Below are 17164 nucleotides of genomic sequence, written 5' to 3'. Positions count from 1 at the left end.
ATTGTGTTATAAAATATTTGGCTAGAATTGATTTTTAGAAACTATCATTCCCTCTGTCCTGCCCATGACAAAGGTATATGACATGTACTCTGAATGTTTTTCAAATCATTACTGGAAACAGAAGGAGAACTGGATAAAGTTTGTGTTCTGACTTATATAGTATTTAATGACTCACTAATCAAACATTAAACCTAATGAGGTAACCAGTTCAGAATAGAGCTTGATGAAGTGCATGCTGCAGCATCAAAGCACTCAGGAAATGCAGGCAGAAGGACAAAGCAGCCACTTCAGACTAAGCAGGAATATTCAACTATATTAACTTTCATAACAGACTCCTGCTTTCAGCTTCCTCATTTCTAGGCTTTGAAACAAGGTTGATCATGGAAGCTCAGCTGCATTTCCACCCCAGACCACAGAAAGGAGTCGCAGTCATCTTATGCAAGAAACTGTGCTTGCTGGTCCAGGATTGCTGGTCAAGCAGGGGAAATTTGGAGAAACATCTCCCAGATAATCCAGTAGTCCCAGACCACATTTCTCAGTGTCAGACACTAGTCCTAAAACTAAGGTGAGGAGCTTTACAGATTTCTAAATGAATAAATGCAGTTTCCCACTCTCAAGGATTTGCCTTCTAGAAGTAGCTAATATAGATCCTTTCAGAAACTCTGGCATGTATTCTGCAAGTACAGGCTCCTAAGCAGGATCAAGGAGAAACTGTAGAAATAAGGCATTAAGTTTAAGCAATGACTTATTCAAGGATGGGCAGAAGGACCATGATGCTCTGTGTGTGCCATATGCACAGCATATTAAGAGGGATTTTCAACATTGGTATTCCTATTAAGGACTTCAAACTTCTATGACAAGAACTTTTCAAAAATCCCATGCTGTGGATGAAATCCTGGCCTCAGCAAAAGGAAAGCTTTGCATTTGTCCTCAACTGATCAAGGATTGCATACGGTCTGCTTATAATAGAGAAATCCTTCTTTATAAGTCACTTTGAATTTCTTTGTCAGACCTTTAGAGCTTTTAACAACCTGTATTAGAATACCTTTGAAGTGCAGTTGAAGAATTAATTTTACTGCAACTGACTTCACTGGATGAGTTGAATCAAGATCATCCCTACAGTTTTGTGATCTTTGGAGCAGCAACAAGTATCAACCATTTAATTCAATGGGATTTGGAAACAAACAGCTATTCCGAATGACCATAGGCCAACTATGGTCTCTCGGTGTTTGACAGATGCAAGTGAAAATATACAGCGAGGTCCATTATTTGAACTACAGAGAAATTACTGTATCATTCAATAGACAGTAATGTACACTAAATACATGTACTAAGATCTGCCAAGAACAAATACATATATATGTGTGTATACACACACACACGTATGTAGGTGCTGTCCTCTCTCGAGTAATTCTTTAATACTAATACCTTTAACAGGAAATACCAGTAGTAAAGAAGTCTGAAACAGGATAAGAAAACACCTTCATATATTCCCAGATGTCATTTTAACAACAGCTGATATATTACAATTGTATGCACTTTTTAACTGCAAGTAAAATAGCCATTACGCTTGTAACATTTTATGTGCAATGTTATTGGAGAGAAAATGGTTTTGACAATATATAGTTGAAAAATTGTTGCTCTTATTCACAATTCATGAATGCAGCCTTCCTGCAATATATCAAATCTATAGCCAGGCTTCCATCACGTTACCCTTTAGGCCACAGCTAAGCTGATAGTCTGTGGTTTATAGAACAGAAAACCAAAAAATACCGGGGGGGGGGGGGCAGACTGTTTTGTCTGGTGGTAAAAAGAGGGATTTAATTAAAATTTTCTAGCTGTTTTTCTTGAAGCCCTGAGATCTAGGGATATTGCGACTAGCCTGAACACAGTCATTGTCACAAGTGCGAAATCCAGATAATGTGAACGCATTAACTGCAAAGGATAAAAAAAAATGTAACTGCCTGATTTCCATTTTGTTCAGTTATTACTCTTTGCCTGGTCCAAAAAAAAAAAAAAAAAAATCACAGGTATTTAGTAGAGAACAATAACCAGGGAATACAAACCCCCCCACAGATGCACTATGGTAAAGCAACTAACTTAAAATGCAAGAAATCCTTCTGCAAAAGGGTTAATTAGATAATTGCTAATTGCATATTTTTTTTCTAAAGGCAAAATTAAGGTTGAGAAGTAGAAAAGTGGAAAACAGAGTTAAATAATTTTAGGTCCTTCAAATCATTATCACATGAAGAGTAAAGGGGACTAATAATGGACTGGTTTACAGGTTCATTTCTGTCTTACTGCTTGAAATCTAGCCCACATTGATTCGTTTTGGTGTCTGTTCAGTAGTAATGAAATGAGTTTGGTAGTTGGGACTCCTGCTCCTGAGCAAATAAGCTCCTCTGATTTACTGGAAGACTACAGTCAAGCCTTATCTGTCCTGAAAAGTTGCTACAGCAAATAATAGAGTTATCTAATCTTTCTGTATACAGTACGTACTTTAATTTTCATCTTACCTTGGCAAACCATCGGAGAAGGCAGCTGAGCAGACAGACAGAATGATAGGGTTTACTGCTTGGTGTGTGACAGCTATTAAAGACGGACTCCAAAGTACCCTCTACCCACAAAAAGGGAAGAAGAGTTCCCATAAAGACAAACTAGTAGATGATTCCAGCTTGATCCCTACTCACATACTTCAGCATCAGTGAAGCTATTGAGAAGCACAGCTAGGTAATATAAGTGAGACAAAATTTAAAGTATTTTCCCTCTTTTATTCAAAGTATCATTCTGCTATTTGACTGTACAGTTTACATCATTTGGCTTCTATATTAAAATTCCCTGGTTTTCCCATTGGCTATACATAGTTAACCAGGGATTTTTATGCTAGACATTAAAGAAAAGAATGCATTAACTCATCCACTTGCACATTAGAGAACTACATTATCTTTTTACTGTGATATTGCTTCTCACAACTCAAAAAGAGCACTGTGAACCTGGATACCTCCAGTGTCTACCCAAAGCATATCTCTGTTTGTACATATACATATATACACACACACACAAAGGATGTGGAAGTAGTGCTTCCTATTTTAGGGATCATTTAATGTGTACTTCCTCAGTAAATATAACATCAAGCATAACCTGTAAGTATCAGCACATCACAGAAGGAGCTGGAGCATTTGAATAGAGATGCTGACCTCAGCTCCAGAGGAGAGGGATATTCAGATCTGTGACCTTGGTTTAAATGTACCTGTATACCAGTTACCCATAGAAAGCTCACTGGAATTTTTCAGATATATTCAAAGCATAATTCTCACACGTACCAAAGACTTTATTCCATTCTGCTGGCCATGATATATGTTCATGACAATAGCACTGCCAAGGGAGGTTGAAGGAGAAATTAAGTTAAATGAAATTCAATTTGACAGATTATCGTGTACTGTTACCTCTAACTACACACAAGGAAAAGGTGCACATATACCCAAACACACATCCCATTATCACTAGCAGTTGTTGTCCCACTTTCAAAAGAAAGCAAAATAAATTCTGGCTAGCCTAAATCAAAACAGGTAGTGGCAGTAACTCTTTAAAAACAACAGGGAAAAAAGTTTCAAAATATGTGCTCCATAAAAAAAAAATACAAGTGGAAGCTGCAAGTGCAGTATTGATCCCAGTTGTAAGTTGAGATGTAGAGAACTGCAGAGTTGGCACTCACAGTCTTCTGAATTGACAATAAATCCCTGGTTTGCCAGTATCCAAATTACTATTCTGCACCTCCCCAGTTGGAGGGAAGTCATTAATTAGGTTGGCTTCCTTACTCGGGAGGTAAAGGTAGAATTATTCCACAATGCCTTATGGCCTGCTCTTTATTTACAACTTGTGTAGGACCTTCTGCAAACTGATGGGTAAAAATCATCTCTCAGTAAATGCAATGCGGTAATGTAAAACAGAGCCAAAGAAAGAGAAAGGTAAAATGGTCCGATAAGTTTGTGGCACAACTGATTACTGATACCGAAAAAATGAATGCTGCAAAGCTATGTGGTGAGTGCTTTTGAAGTGTACAATCAATTTGAAATTGTTTTCCACTGTAATCAAGAAGAGTTATTCAAATGTTGCACCAAGGGAACAGAGTTACAGGTATTTTCCTGTGTATTTTCTAGTATGCTTTCCTATAAGGGGAGTGTGAGGAAGTCAGTCTGCCTTATGAATTCAGCTGGGAGAGGGGCAAATCTAACATTAGATCCTTTAGATATTCTTGAAAACAGTGGCTTGGCTGATGCATGTGTGGTGTAGTGACAGAGTGCCAACTTTTTTTTCAGGAAAGCATTTTTCTTAATTTCTATGTTGAATACATATTTATTTCTACTCTGTTACTGTATCACAGTCAAAGAACCACCTTAGGTAGCTCTATCATGCATTTATATTGTGCCTTCTCTCTTTGACATCATTCTTAGATACAGGAGGTGCTGACTTGTAGGACGTATTTTGCAGTTTTATCATTTCGAAAGTAAAGAAATCAACATTCAGAAGACAACTTCATAATCTGACTCAGTATAAAACAAAGTTTTGTAACTTTTCATGGCAGAATTTGTTTGTTTTGATGCAACTTCATTTTTGACATGTTCCTGATGCCCCAGCAACACACCTACAGATAAGTAGGCAGATGAAGGAACAAAAACTGGGAAAAAACTAGACATGCAGAACAGTTCGCTAGTTAGACCGCTAGATTTGCATTGTAAATTCTGGCATAGCTGACACCTCCCACAGTAATGTTTATTTCATGTCAATGTCAAAATTTCCACTGAGTCCCACTAAAACATCACCTGCCCCTCATGGTGGAGAGGTAGCTCTTAAAGGTAGTCACCGCCAAACCAAATTAGCTATCCCTCTAATCAGATATTAGACACAACTATAGTACAAGTCAAGGTCACATCAAAATGCAAGCTGTAGTATTTTCTGATATGATATAATGCTGCAGGGAAGGAAGTATTCACTTTCTTGGAGGTAAATTAGCTACAGATTGGATCCAAACATTACCACAAATATGACAGACACCAGAAAATACATCAGCTTGCCTTGATCCAACTCAGATATTCTTGTATAGAAAGCAAATTCAGACCTTTTTTAGCCCAAGCCCTAGTGAAAGAATGAATTATCCAGACTGATTCTTGATGTTCTATGGGATTACAGAGGTAGTTTTATAGCACAGAAATTTTGTAAGGACTGCAGTCAATATTAACAGCTCACTGATGGGTAGCTTTTGCACACAAAGTCTACATTCAAGATCAAAAGGTGTTTTGGGGTTGTGGGTTGGGGTTTTTTTGTTGTTGGGTTTGGTTTTGGTTTTTTTGGTGGGGTTTTGTTTTTTGGTGGTGGGTTGTTTTTTTTTTTTTGTTTTGTTTTTTGACTGCTGCATTATTACAATTACTTGTTAACTGGCCCAAGCTGGCTACTCTGAGCTAAAGGTCAAAGCATCTTCGATTACACTTTTTTTTAAAAAGTTTAATATTAAACATCTCTGATTTTATTCTCATACAAGCTTCAACTTTAAAGGTCTCATAGAAGGTCAGAGTCAGAATCATGGTGAATCTTTTCTCAAAACAATGATGCTGACCATTCCTTCAGAAGGGTCACCAAAGGTTAAGGACTTAAATATGAATGAGCATGTTCTTCTCTGTGTCCGTTATATTTGTCTCTTTTCCATCCCTCTCTACCACTTCTTGCTCCTCTTCATTAGAGCCAAAATCATACTTTAAATGCATTTCTCCAAGGCTTCAGACCATTTTTGGAGGGAGATGTGAGCAGAAGCAGGGAAGTGAAGGCAGGGGAAAGAGCAACTCGTGGCCAAGTGCCAAGATGGGGAGCAGAAGGACTAGCAGTAGACAAAAATCTGTAGAACTCGCTTTACAGAAGCTGGAAAGAAAGCCAAAAAAATACTATACTACTTTCATAAATTTAATAGGGGTTAGATGGGTTGGGCTGCATATATTCTATGAACAGTTTTTACAAACATGATGGAACAGAAGGCCTTAAAAAAAATGTCTTTAACCAATTCTGTTCAACACAAAGTAGAAATACCACAAATCACCTGGGCCAAAGTAAATGACTATCTAGTTAGCTCGTAGGAAGTGCAGTGTGTAACATATGGAGGGGAAAGAAGGTCAATCTGAGAAATATTTTAAAGGAATTGAAAAAAAAGCTGAAAGATTAAAAAAAGTACTGTGTTCTACCGATTTCCTGTAACAGTACCACCGAATCCTTACCTGTCATGAACCTATTTTTATAAAAGCCTAAAAATAAGTCATATGTGAACAATTTACTGAAGAAGCCCTCACCTGAAAGTCTGTGTTCTTGCTCAAAGTCAATAGTTTAATTCACCTGCAGGACATACAGCTCATCTTGACCACATATATTAGTTTTCTTTCAAAGACCTAGCCCATAGGATCCAGTATAACCAGGGACATCACCAGGTTTGGGCTTTTGCAAATCAAGATGAAAGCCTACTTAACAGCTGAAGCTTCTTAATGTAGAACACATCTTTCCTCTGCTTCAGGCAAAACCAGTAGTGAACCAATGCAAATCTCTCTACCTATTGCAATGCTTGCAAAACAACACAAGAAGAGAGAAATTTCTAGTAGCGCAGTCCCAACCCATACAGGACTTTATATTTCAAAAGCAGCAATTTTGATTTAATCCGACAAACAATCTGTAATTAGTAAAGAAGAAGAAGGTACTACTGAAACGCACTGCTTGGGACTAGCCACCACATTCAACACTGGCTTCAGTTCCTGCCTCAAGCAGAGGATTTCCTCATGAACCAAAATGTAGTACCCTCCTCCAAACACAGAAACAGCCAAGAGAATAAAACCTTTTCTCTGGACTAAATCTCCACTTGCTTAAGAGAAGTTTAAGTCATTGCACAGATTTTAATTTGTATTACACAAAAAGATTTATCATTATGGAGAGGAAAAACAACAAAGACAGCAAATAACAGTGATAAAAGCATGAAAGAAACAGGAATGCAGAGGAACCATTTATCAAATGTCATATCCCATTATTATTTTAAAGTCTTGGAAAAGCCACCAGCCCCTTATTTTCTAAAGTGACAAGTTACTTTGCTTTAGTGACAACAGGCAGATCAGGTCACTGCCTGGCTCAGATTTGCTTGCATGACAATCTTTGAGCATCAATTAGTATTGTCAAGCTGAAATGGTCGCACATGAGATGTTCAACACCTCCATCTCCTTGTGCCAGATATGTTAGCACAACTGTTTCTGAATAGATATTCTTTCACAACTTAGAAAATATTTTCAAGTGGATAACACTGACTTCAATCCACACACCTATTCCAGAAGCTTTTTGATCTGGTCAAATCTTGCACCAAGTCAGGAAAGCACTCGTTCAGGAGATCACAAGGGAAAACACTACACTGTTGCTAATCTAGGGTTCCAGAACCTTCTTCAGCAATAAATGCAAAAAAAAACCCAAACCTGAAAAATGCTCCACTTTTTACTGCCTAAGTCAAACTTAGCAACTTCATTCCACCTTTTCCTAACAGAGATATTCTACAAACGTAACTAATAAAGATAACCTACTTCAGCAGATTCTAAGGACTTGCAGGATATTTACAGCTTCACTGAAGCTGTGGAGCCAGATTCTTAACCAGTATGAACAAGCAGAGCTCTAGTGATCAGTGGAGGTGTATCCATTTACATCACTTTAAAAACTGTCCTGGAGATTGCTGTTAGATACCAGGGCAGCTCTTATTCCCACTAACTTCTCAATCACTCAGTGATTGGAAAATTAAAAGAATAAAGCTTACAGAAATAGAAAGCAAATAAGAATTAGAACTTAACATTTAAATATGCATATGAGAAAATGTCTGTAAGAAGCTTCTGTTCTCCCATGTTTCCAAGGAAAGATGAAGCTTAACTTTCTAATACTTGTTCAGGCATACCAAGATGCACAAGCAGTAATGGAAAATAAATACAGATAATCCTGCTGCAGACCATTAATGCAATAATGAGATGTCATTAACATGTAAAAAAAATTTAAGATGCTAACATAGTTTGAGAATGATTGACATGTGGAAGAAAAATACCCATATATTATTTGCTCATTTCATTAAATTGTTTAGAAAAATCTTAAACCCTTAATCCAAATATTCAGTCTCTAGTTCATGAATTATCCATAAGTAACATTATCTTCTGTACTCCCAAGAAAAAAAAAATGTTTTTTCAGAAAAAGCTGAGGGAAATGAGAAAAAAAAAAATGTAGAAAATTAAAGGGCTAATCTGTATTTTGCCCCTCACTCCCAACTTCAGCTTTCTGATTTTGGTGATCAGCTACAGACCTGGCAATATGTAAAGGTTATGAGTTAGCATCTCACTCACCTCTAATGGAGAGCTAGGTAAGAAATCCATAGCCCAAACACCTGATTTTTCATCCAAGATCTCCAGTAGCAGGAAACAGAAGTGTTAAGTCCAAGAAGAGCACAGGCACTTCTTAGAGAAAGTGTGTCTTTATGAGAATTGTTGCTAGCTAAGCATTTCACTCTAGGTTTGTAACACTTCCATCCTGCTACAACACCCGTAACCTCATACAATATGTGCAGCCTATTAACTACATCAGAAGCATTACCCTCCAGAAAATATTAATAGATTCCAGGTGACTGACCCATGTGTTTTCTCTTTTCCATTAGGGGAAAACACTTCTTAAGAGGCCTTGATTAAGGTCTGGAAAGCACTTACACATATGGGCTGTGCTGAAAACCCTTATGAAAGTATTGAAACCATGAATCAGCTGAGCTATTGCATGTGGGTAGTAATCCATGCGGAAAAAAGAGTATTTTAGACAAAATAATGCTCTTATTTTCCTCAGGGGAGGCCTACATCTGTTTTCTATATACATATAAAATAGGTAAACACAAAACATTTATGAATAAAACCATCCTGATGGACTTACAGTAAGAATGAGTTTAAGAAGGCAGAGTATAACTAATATCAATAGAAAAAAAAACATGGAGGAAACTAGTTATACGAGACACATGCACTCATTAAATTAGCATTCCCTTTTTCATAAATGCAGAACTTAGGAGATTTGCATCATTAAGTTATGCTTTCTTGAACATACCCATGAGCTCTGATGTGTTGACTCAACACACCAGAGACCTTGCCTGAAGATCTTGCTGTGCTTTAGGGACTGCAGCTGAGATGCAATATAGAATAGCTCCCTGCACTTACAGCGAGAAATGATCCTAGCCTGAGTTTCTAGGCTGTCTCCAGGAAAGTGATTTTTTTCTATCCCAGATACTGCTTAAATTAAAGAAACCATTTCTACGCACCTCACTAGATTCTCAGCTGGTGCAAGTCAGCACAGCTGCCTTCATTTCAGTGTAATGACTACAGCTTACCTCCACCTGAGCTCCTGCTTAGGGTCTGCAGTTGATGGACCCATTTAATCTGGTTGGGGGATGATGTTATTTCAGGGAATAAAGGCCCTGAAAAGAATTGTATAAGCCTACGTATCTGCAAAAATTCTTTTAAGAGACTTGTTCTATTATTAAAACTATTGGGACCTGAAATGAATGAACTGAAAAGGAGACTTTCACAAAAGTTAGCTACAGTAAATATTTATTCCTAGAAACTTCCCCTGCCTTTACTACAGATCTTGCTCGTTAATATAAAAATACCCACAAAATTTGTTTATTGTTAGCTCAAAGCCCTTTGGGTTCTGTGCAGTGTAACTGAATGGCACAACTTAGAATTCACAGTCTAAGCAACAGGGAGAAAATACCTTCTCTAAGGCAATTCTACCAGAGCAGTCAGTGGGTGCACTTGCACAAAGTAAACTAACCTCCTTCTGTGCAACCCCCAACAAAAGTGTTCCTTTCTCTGCTGTTGGCTGTGTGTTTTTGTTTTCTCCCTTTTGCTGGCACTAGCACTCATAAAACCACCACAACAGATCAGGGTTGGTTTTCAACTAGATGACATCAGCACATAAATGCACAATATCTAACAGGCAGAAGAGGTGCACCAGGAACTCTTAATGGGACTACGTCCTTTAGCGGCTGCTGAGTTTTAGACTGGCTTCAGCCCACAGCATTGACTATACTCTCTGCTTGCCTGTCCCAAAGTCCGCGCTACTGCAGCCCAGCAGGCAGAACACCCTCTTTTCTGTGGTTTCCCCATCAATGTAGCAACCAGATGTTTTTTCTCCCTCAGGAATCACCTTTGCACTTCAGTGAAGCGGATTCTCGGGAGGAGCTCACTGTGTTTTCAAGACAGATTTCCTTTCCATTTTCATTATTCTTCCATCTCTCTGGGAGGATGGTGTAGAAAGCATTTAAGCAAATAACTAAACCATGATGGGGGTGGAACGAGTGACATTTCTGGCTTCCCTTTGCAGTCATCTGTCAAGACTTAGTTTGCAGAGAATTAGAAAACTTGAAGTAATAGTAGTTCAGTGTCCCTGTAAGACAACTTCTCACTGTGAATGGCTCACTGTCAATTTATAACCTGGAGCATGAAGTCTTTTAAATCCTCTGTAATTTTTCAACTGCAAGGGATTTGGGGATCTTATCGGTGAAGAAGTAATGTTGTTAAGGTTTCTTTCTTGCAAGTGTTTCAGGCTTCATATTAAATCTGTGAGCTCCTTGTGTTAGTTGGATTTGTCTAATATTTTAACATTTCAAAAGTTGCAGAATAGAAGTTGTAAAGTTTCCGTGCTGCCAGCACTAGGCATCTCCAAGTCACCTGGGTTACAGCTGGATGTACAGACCGTTATGCGTAAACATTCCTACTATGTGACATTAATCAGCATGCTTTATTAAAGGATAACAACACCGCTTAGCTAGAATATCTAATAAAGGAAACTGTCTATTGTGCGATAGTATATTCCAGGTGATGGCCTTGCCGCCCTGTCGTTCTGATAAGAGCCTGTCACATCTAATATTTCAGCTCCAAAAATGGCCTCTGATTCATGACGCAGAGGTGGAAAGTCTCTCCACCTTGGCCCTGCGTTGAGACAATACTTGCTCACCTCTGTTATCCACTGTACTTGCAGGTTCCCTGCTTCAACTATGCTACATGAAATGTTATCATTTCTGCTGTAAAGACATTCTCATATAATAACCTAATCTTCTGTTTAAATCCATCCGATGACAGGTGATTTCCTGTGCCAGCAAGTTCCCTCAGCTAGCTACATACTGTCTATAAAGTACATATAGACCACAAGCTTTCCTCCCTTGGTTGCCTTAGTATAAAGTCATAATATGACTAAGCATTTCAGCTAGAAAGCAAGCTAAGATGAGCTGTAGTGCTGATACAAGTCATGTAAGTTAGATCAGTTGCTGTGAAATGCTACATATTATTTTTGCAGGGAGTCTTTAATGTCTCCAAGCTAACTGCATTGACAAAAAGGATGACTGCACAGTAACTTATAGTCACGTTTACCACGTCAGCACCTGACCACGTGAACAATAACCTATGTTGCTGCTATAACCATTCCAGTACAGCTGCAAATACATTTTCCTACAGCTCATCAACTAAAATAATGTCCATATCTGTGTGGCTTGAGAAATGCAGCATTCAAAACCTAACCTCAGAAATCAAATCAGTAGCCCCCAAACAGGTGAGAATAAAATGCTAAGCACATCATCTCAGCCAGGAAAAAGGTTATTATTAAATGTTTTCACATATATATATTTAATCTAGGAATGAGTTCAAAGTATTAATCAAAGCTATATTCTGGCTAGTCTCCCAGCATTGCTCGCTGCAGTAATTTTATTCTGTATACATGTGCAGAGAAAACACAAAAGGTCTTGGCATTTGAAAGACTGATAAAATTTAATTTGTAAGTTTGTCTGGTAAACACTTCAAACATATCAAAATGTAGGAAAAAATATTAAGCTTGACAAACAATATGGTTAAGGCATAGTAAATGAAACTCTCCCATGCAAATCTAGCCTGCCTGCTCACCAGAGGTGGCATATTCCAGAAAATTCAGGTCTGACCCAGCGTGCACAATGGCATTGGGAAGACTCCAATTCCTTTTAATAGGCTGGGGAGCCAATTTTCAGGCAGCAGACTAAGAAGCTGTTCAAATTATCCTCCTGTACTAGAATCCTTGTTTCTTTTATGGTTACTGCTTTATTCAAAGGAGGAGGCGGGGGAGAGATGTAACTGTCTTTTAAAAAGCAGTTTCAAACAAGTGAGTAGCGGGTGTTGCTGCTGTGTTGGTGTTAAATGCTGTAATAAATTGGGGGTGATTTCATTTGATTTGACTTTCATGATATCTAAGGGAAATGAAAATAAAGTCTGCAGGAAATGTGTCAATTCCTCATACAAATCAAAATAGAGTGATTGTTTCTGTAACAATAATATAGTTTGCCATAAACATTTCTATTGGGAAAGCATTATTGTACTATGATCACTACAGCAAATAGCATTAGAAAATACACATATAGCAGTAGAAATTAATTTTATGAACTATGCAGTTAAGGATATAGAAATGGTACCTGGGAGGAGGGGTGGGATTTGTCTGTGTGTGAACACAGTACATGAAACTGTGTACAGACATATATTCCAGGTTAAAAAACAAAAAAACTAAAACAAAACAAACAAACAAAAAAAAATCAATGCAGAGATTTCTCTGTGGAATTAGAAGGGAAACAGAGGAACAGTAAGAAAAATAAGATATTAACAAAATGCAATCTTTAAGGTGTTCCTTCTTCACCTGTTTTTTTTACAGAATAAATTTCTGTAATAATAATAATTTCTCTTCATAAAAATAATTTCTCTTCATTGGTGATTTAGGCTTCCAGCCATTTTCCCTGGTTTGTTCTGCATGTCTGTATAATGTGAAACACAATGAAATATATTAAAAAGAGAAAAAACAAACAAAACGGTTCAGGCCCTATAGTTATGGCGTAATTCTGTCAGTCTTCAGAGTTTGCAGCAGCAAAAGTTGGCAAATGCTTTTATGTTGCACATTACATGCTGATTAGTAAAGCCGCCTGGTCTGCAAAGTATTTTTTGCTTGTTTTAGAAATATGCAGGTATTTTATGCAGAAAACCAATTATTTCCCACTGAATTATGAAAAAAAGGGACATTGCACATACAAGACACCAGTTTTCTGAATGGAAAAATGGATCAGCTGTGTGTCACCTGATGCTCGCAATGCTCAGAAATCTGACGAGTCATTTCTATAGTCTGGAATACCCATGAAGCAGAGGACGGGATGGACAGGATACTGTATGAACAGCTAAAGTCTGCCCCCAAAAAGATCATTAGGGCTTTCTGCATGACCCATCTCTAATACAATAATGATCTCTGAAAAGAAGTATTTTCAAGAGAAGAACAAGGAAATTCAGACACACTCAGGCACAGAGGCAGTAGTTAGAAGGATGTTGTCTTCTGGAGATCTCCTGGTGTTTGGGAAAAAGCCATAACCAATACAGCTGAGAAAGCAAAAATGCATCTTAAATTGAAGATAGACATGACTGTTATTTACTTTTCTATTTTGGCATCAATGCACCAGCCAACAAACCAGCTGTCCTAATATGTACTAAGTCCTTCCAAAGGAAAAACAGAAAACCATCAGTATTCCAATCCAAAACAAAAATCCTTTTTAACTCAAACATTTCAGCTGGGCCTTCTAAACAAAACACACCTGAATGCAATAAAACTAAGTGGACTGCAAAATATTCCCATTTGTGGGACATATGCAGCACATCACAGCTTAGAACAACCTATAAATCAATAGGTCTTAAGAAACCAGGAGTTCCTCAGTAGCACAGTGGCACAAAGCTCAGTGCACTGGGTGGCTCAGCTCTCTCTAAATCACTCCTCCGTTTTCTTAAGTTAGAAGTTGATCTCTGTGTTTGGATGTGTCAGTAGCGGTGACACAGATCGACATCATGGTATTAATGGTCAAAGTTTATACATGGCAAACAGTTTTCATATGGATTTCAAAAAAGGCAGATAACTGGCTCACAGGAAAAATCTTCCAAGAGTAAAAAAATTCAGGTAACACTTTTTGCAAAAAAAAGGATTCTTTTTGGGAAATTTCTGAACAACCGTGTCTCCAGTATATCTTATTTCATATTTTACCCCCCTTTTTGGTTTTCTAAGTTAATTTTTTGCATATGTCATGTTTTTTTCTCTTTCCCATGACACATAACTGTCATTCACTTCAGTCTGCAGATTTTGTAGTTAGCTCCATAGTACATGCATTGCCTAATGTAGAATATAACCAGCAGCTCTGGAGAACTGAGATATTTGGGTCTGACATGCTTGGGAGATGTTCACTGATGTTTAAATTGAAGGCGAGAGGCTTGCTGCATCTCTAGGCAAGATATTCAGTTCAGGATACCTTAGATAAAATTCCCATCCCTTTTCAGTGAGCGTAACTCCCAAAGGCTTCCCTTAAACTAGGATTTCATAATAGGACAGTAAGGAAAAACAGGATGATTATATGATATACTCTAATTACTGAAACCAATTAAAAATAATACATACCACTTTATCACACACAACCTCCCCCCCCAAAGAAAACCCAAACAGTGGGTTATGCATCAAGAAAAATACAAAAATAATAAACAGCAGTCTGTTGGATGTCCTTTTGTTCCTCTGATGTGACATAAGGTACAGGAAATGTCTTCATGAAAGTCAGGAATAACTTTCCCGATCAAATACAAATCTATCTGTCAATATGTGATCCAGACACACAGTCAAAAGTGCTAATACAATTCTAACTGAATGGACATAAAATATGCCTTTAATGTACTAGAAGTATTTTAGAATGACAGCTGTTCATTATTCAGCCTGGACTGCAAGCATTACAAAACACAAATTTAATGTTCTGTCTTTCTTCTTAACAAATATTTAGGTACATTCAGCCTTCCATGTACCAGTCAGGTAAATTTCACGGTGTTGACACATGTGGTTTATTGTCCAATTGCTGTATTTTTCCTATGACTGAAATAGATGATACTTATCAGATTAGATCCTTTACTTTCACAATGTGGCCATGACAGGTTCTTTTGCTAAGGGAAACATCAAGCAATTTTTAAGTGCAACTTATTTTTCATCTAATTATCATCACATTGTTGGCCAGTTTAGTCATGGAGACAAGCATTATTCCAAATTGAAAGTTGCCTTTGATATTTTTGCTACTTCAAGAATTTTGTTCATGCTCAAGTGAGTAAAAAATCATCAATCCTGTTTTACTGGTCATCTCAACAGGATTCAACCATGCTGAGACACACAATTATCATTATCCTTACCCTTCCCTTCATAAACCTCTCAGTATATGTTGGTGAGAACTGACCAGCTCATAACATGTTTACTCTGCTCCTGAAATTCCTCTGCTTGCCCACAAATATGTAGCTGGTGCAAACGGCTGTAGCTTCACAGAAGCCACTGAATCCATGACAACTTCAGCCAGCTGAGAAGTTTCATTTCTGTGTTTTAGTGGTGCTTAGCTGGTAACTTTTACAGCTGTAGGATTCACTAAAGCATTACAAAAGTTGCATTTAAAGAAGAGAAGACAAAAAGACATAAGTCTGTAATACCACAGAGCACCAGATGTGGCTGTAACTGCTAACAGTAACCCACCTCACACACTCCAGCCCTACTGATCAGGACCAGGGTTTAGAGATTCGTGTAACTTCCCTTGCATAATGAAAGTACAAAAACAACCCAGCATTGTACACCTGAGGCTGCTCTACTAAAGTTTAAATGAGTAAACTTTGTATTTCCTCTCTAAAGGGAGAGCAAGGGAATCAGAGGTTTCTAAAGATGCTGAAACAGTCGTCTAAAACATAGTCCTAAGGCTTCCTGGGTTTCAGAGCCTTGCCCTGCCAAATTGCTGACTGTGTAACTATGTTTAAATACAGATATCTCTCCTGTTTCCAAATTTACTTTTTAATAATATCACATAATAATTCCATCCATCTCTTCCCCAAAAAAATTTTACTTCCACAGATATTAATTTTATTTTTAAAGCAATCTACATTACAGCATTTCAGGCTGAAAAAAATCACTTTTTCTTTTCTGAAGAAAAGAAAAAGCCATTATTAGGCTGAGACACAAAATTCATCCAAAAGAAGAAACAAACAAAAATGTGCCTGTTGCCTCATTTTAACTGCAATACAATCAATTCCGTTGTATCAGTATTTCTTTAAATATAAAAAGCTTTCCCAAATTATGACCTTCTGCTGCCTCACTCTTAGCTATTTCATGGCTGATTTACAGCCTTGAGAAAAAAAAAAAAAAAAGCAGCTCATTACAGAAAAAATCGGTATAGCCTCACTTCCAGCAGCACAATCGGTTACTCCAGCAATTATTGTGACTAATAATCACGTTACTACGAATGAATAGGGGCAAAAGACGGGTGGTGAGAAATGCAAAGAAAACTGTGCACATAAATATCCATTACTATCAGTGGATGACAAAAATAAAATAAAAAAAGGTATCTAATGGGAGACAGATTTCTATTTTAAAGGCCACTATTAATTCCTTTCTAGTTCAGATGGACAAATATTGATTAATACTTATGGCTAACACAGTTACATAGGTAACTTCAACAGCAGTTGCTCTCATGAAACCCAGGGGAGAGGAAACCATTAGTGCCATCTTGGCTTGGTCATTTGAAAATTTCCTTTCCTTCTTTTCCTTTGAAATGCAACAGAAAATAGTGTACAGCTGGGAAGGATTCTCAGTGACAAATGTTACATTTAGAGCTGTCATAAGCATATACTTTCCAATATCACTCTCCAGTGTGTGCGAAATCTCCTGAAGGCCTCCTTGGTATGCATTAGATACTGGAGAAAGTTGACCTAGGATGAAAATATTCTGCCTTGAATCTTTTCACACTTCCAGACATCAAGATATACAGCCAGATTGGGTCAAAGAGTTGAGGCTATAAAGAAAAATCCTGATCTTTTTATCATCTTATAGTGCCTAGAAAATGAATGTATCCGCAAATAGTGGAATGTTCAAAAGCTGCCTAGTAACTTGCTATAAAATTTAAAATTCTGTCTACTGGATGCCATGCATACATGTTCACTACTTTCAAACAACTCCTATATTCACAATACATATATACGCCAAGAGGTCATATATTTTAACACGTTGTGTTTCCATTCCTATGACATCACAG

At 37.6% G+C, this 17164-nt stretch overlaps 1 long non-coding RNA gene across 1 annotated transcript in view; it reads right to left on the bottom strand.

Moving 5' to 3' along the window:
• Positions 1-8496, bottom strand: part of LOC127021203 (uncharacterized) — a 67589-nt gene extending 59093 nt beyond the window's left edge. Inside the window, exon 1 of the long non-coding RNA XR_007767174.1 lies at positions 8394-8496. This is a non-coding gene — a long non-coding RNA (uncharacterized LOC127021203). The remainder of the gene's footprint in view (positions 1-8393) is intronic.
• Positions 8497-17164: the final 8668 nt, after the last annotated feature.

Source organism: Gymnogyps californianus, chromosome 12, assembly GCF_018139145.2.
Source record: "Gymnogyps californianus isolate 813 chromosome 12, ASM1813914v2, whole genome shotgun sequence".
Lineage (NCBI taxonomy): Eukaryota > Metazoa > Chordata > Aves > Accipitriformes > Cathartidae > Gymnogyps > Gymnogyps californianus.
The sequence above is the reverse complement of the archived record's forward strand: the minus strand, read 5'-3'. Positions and strand labels throughout refer to the sequence as shown.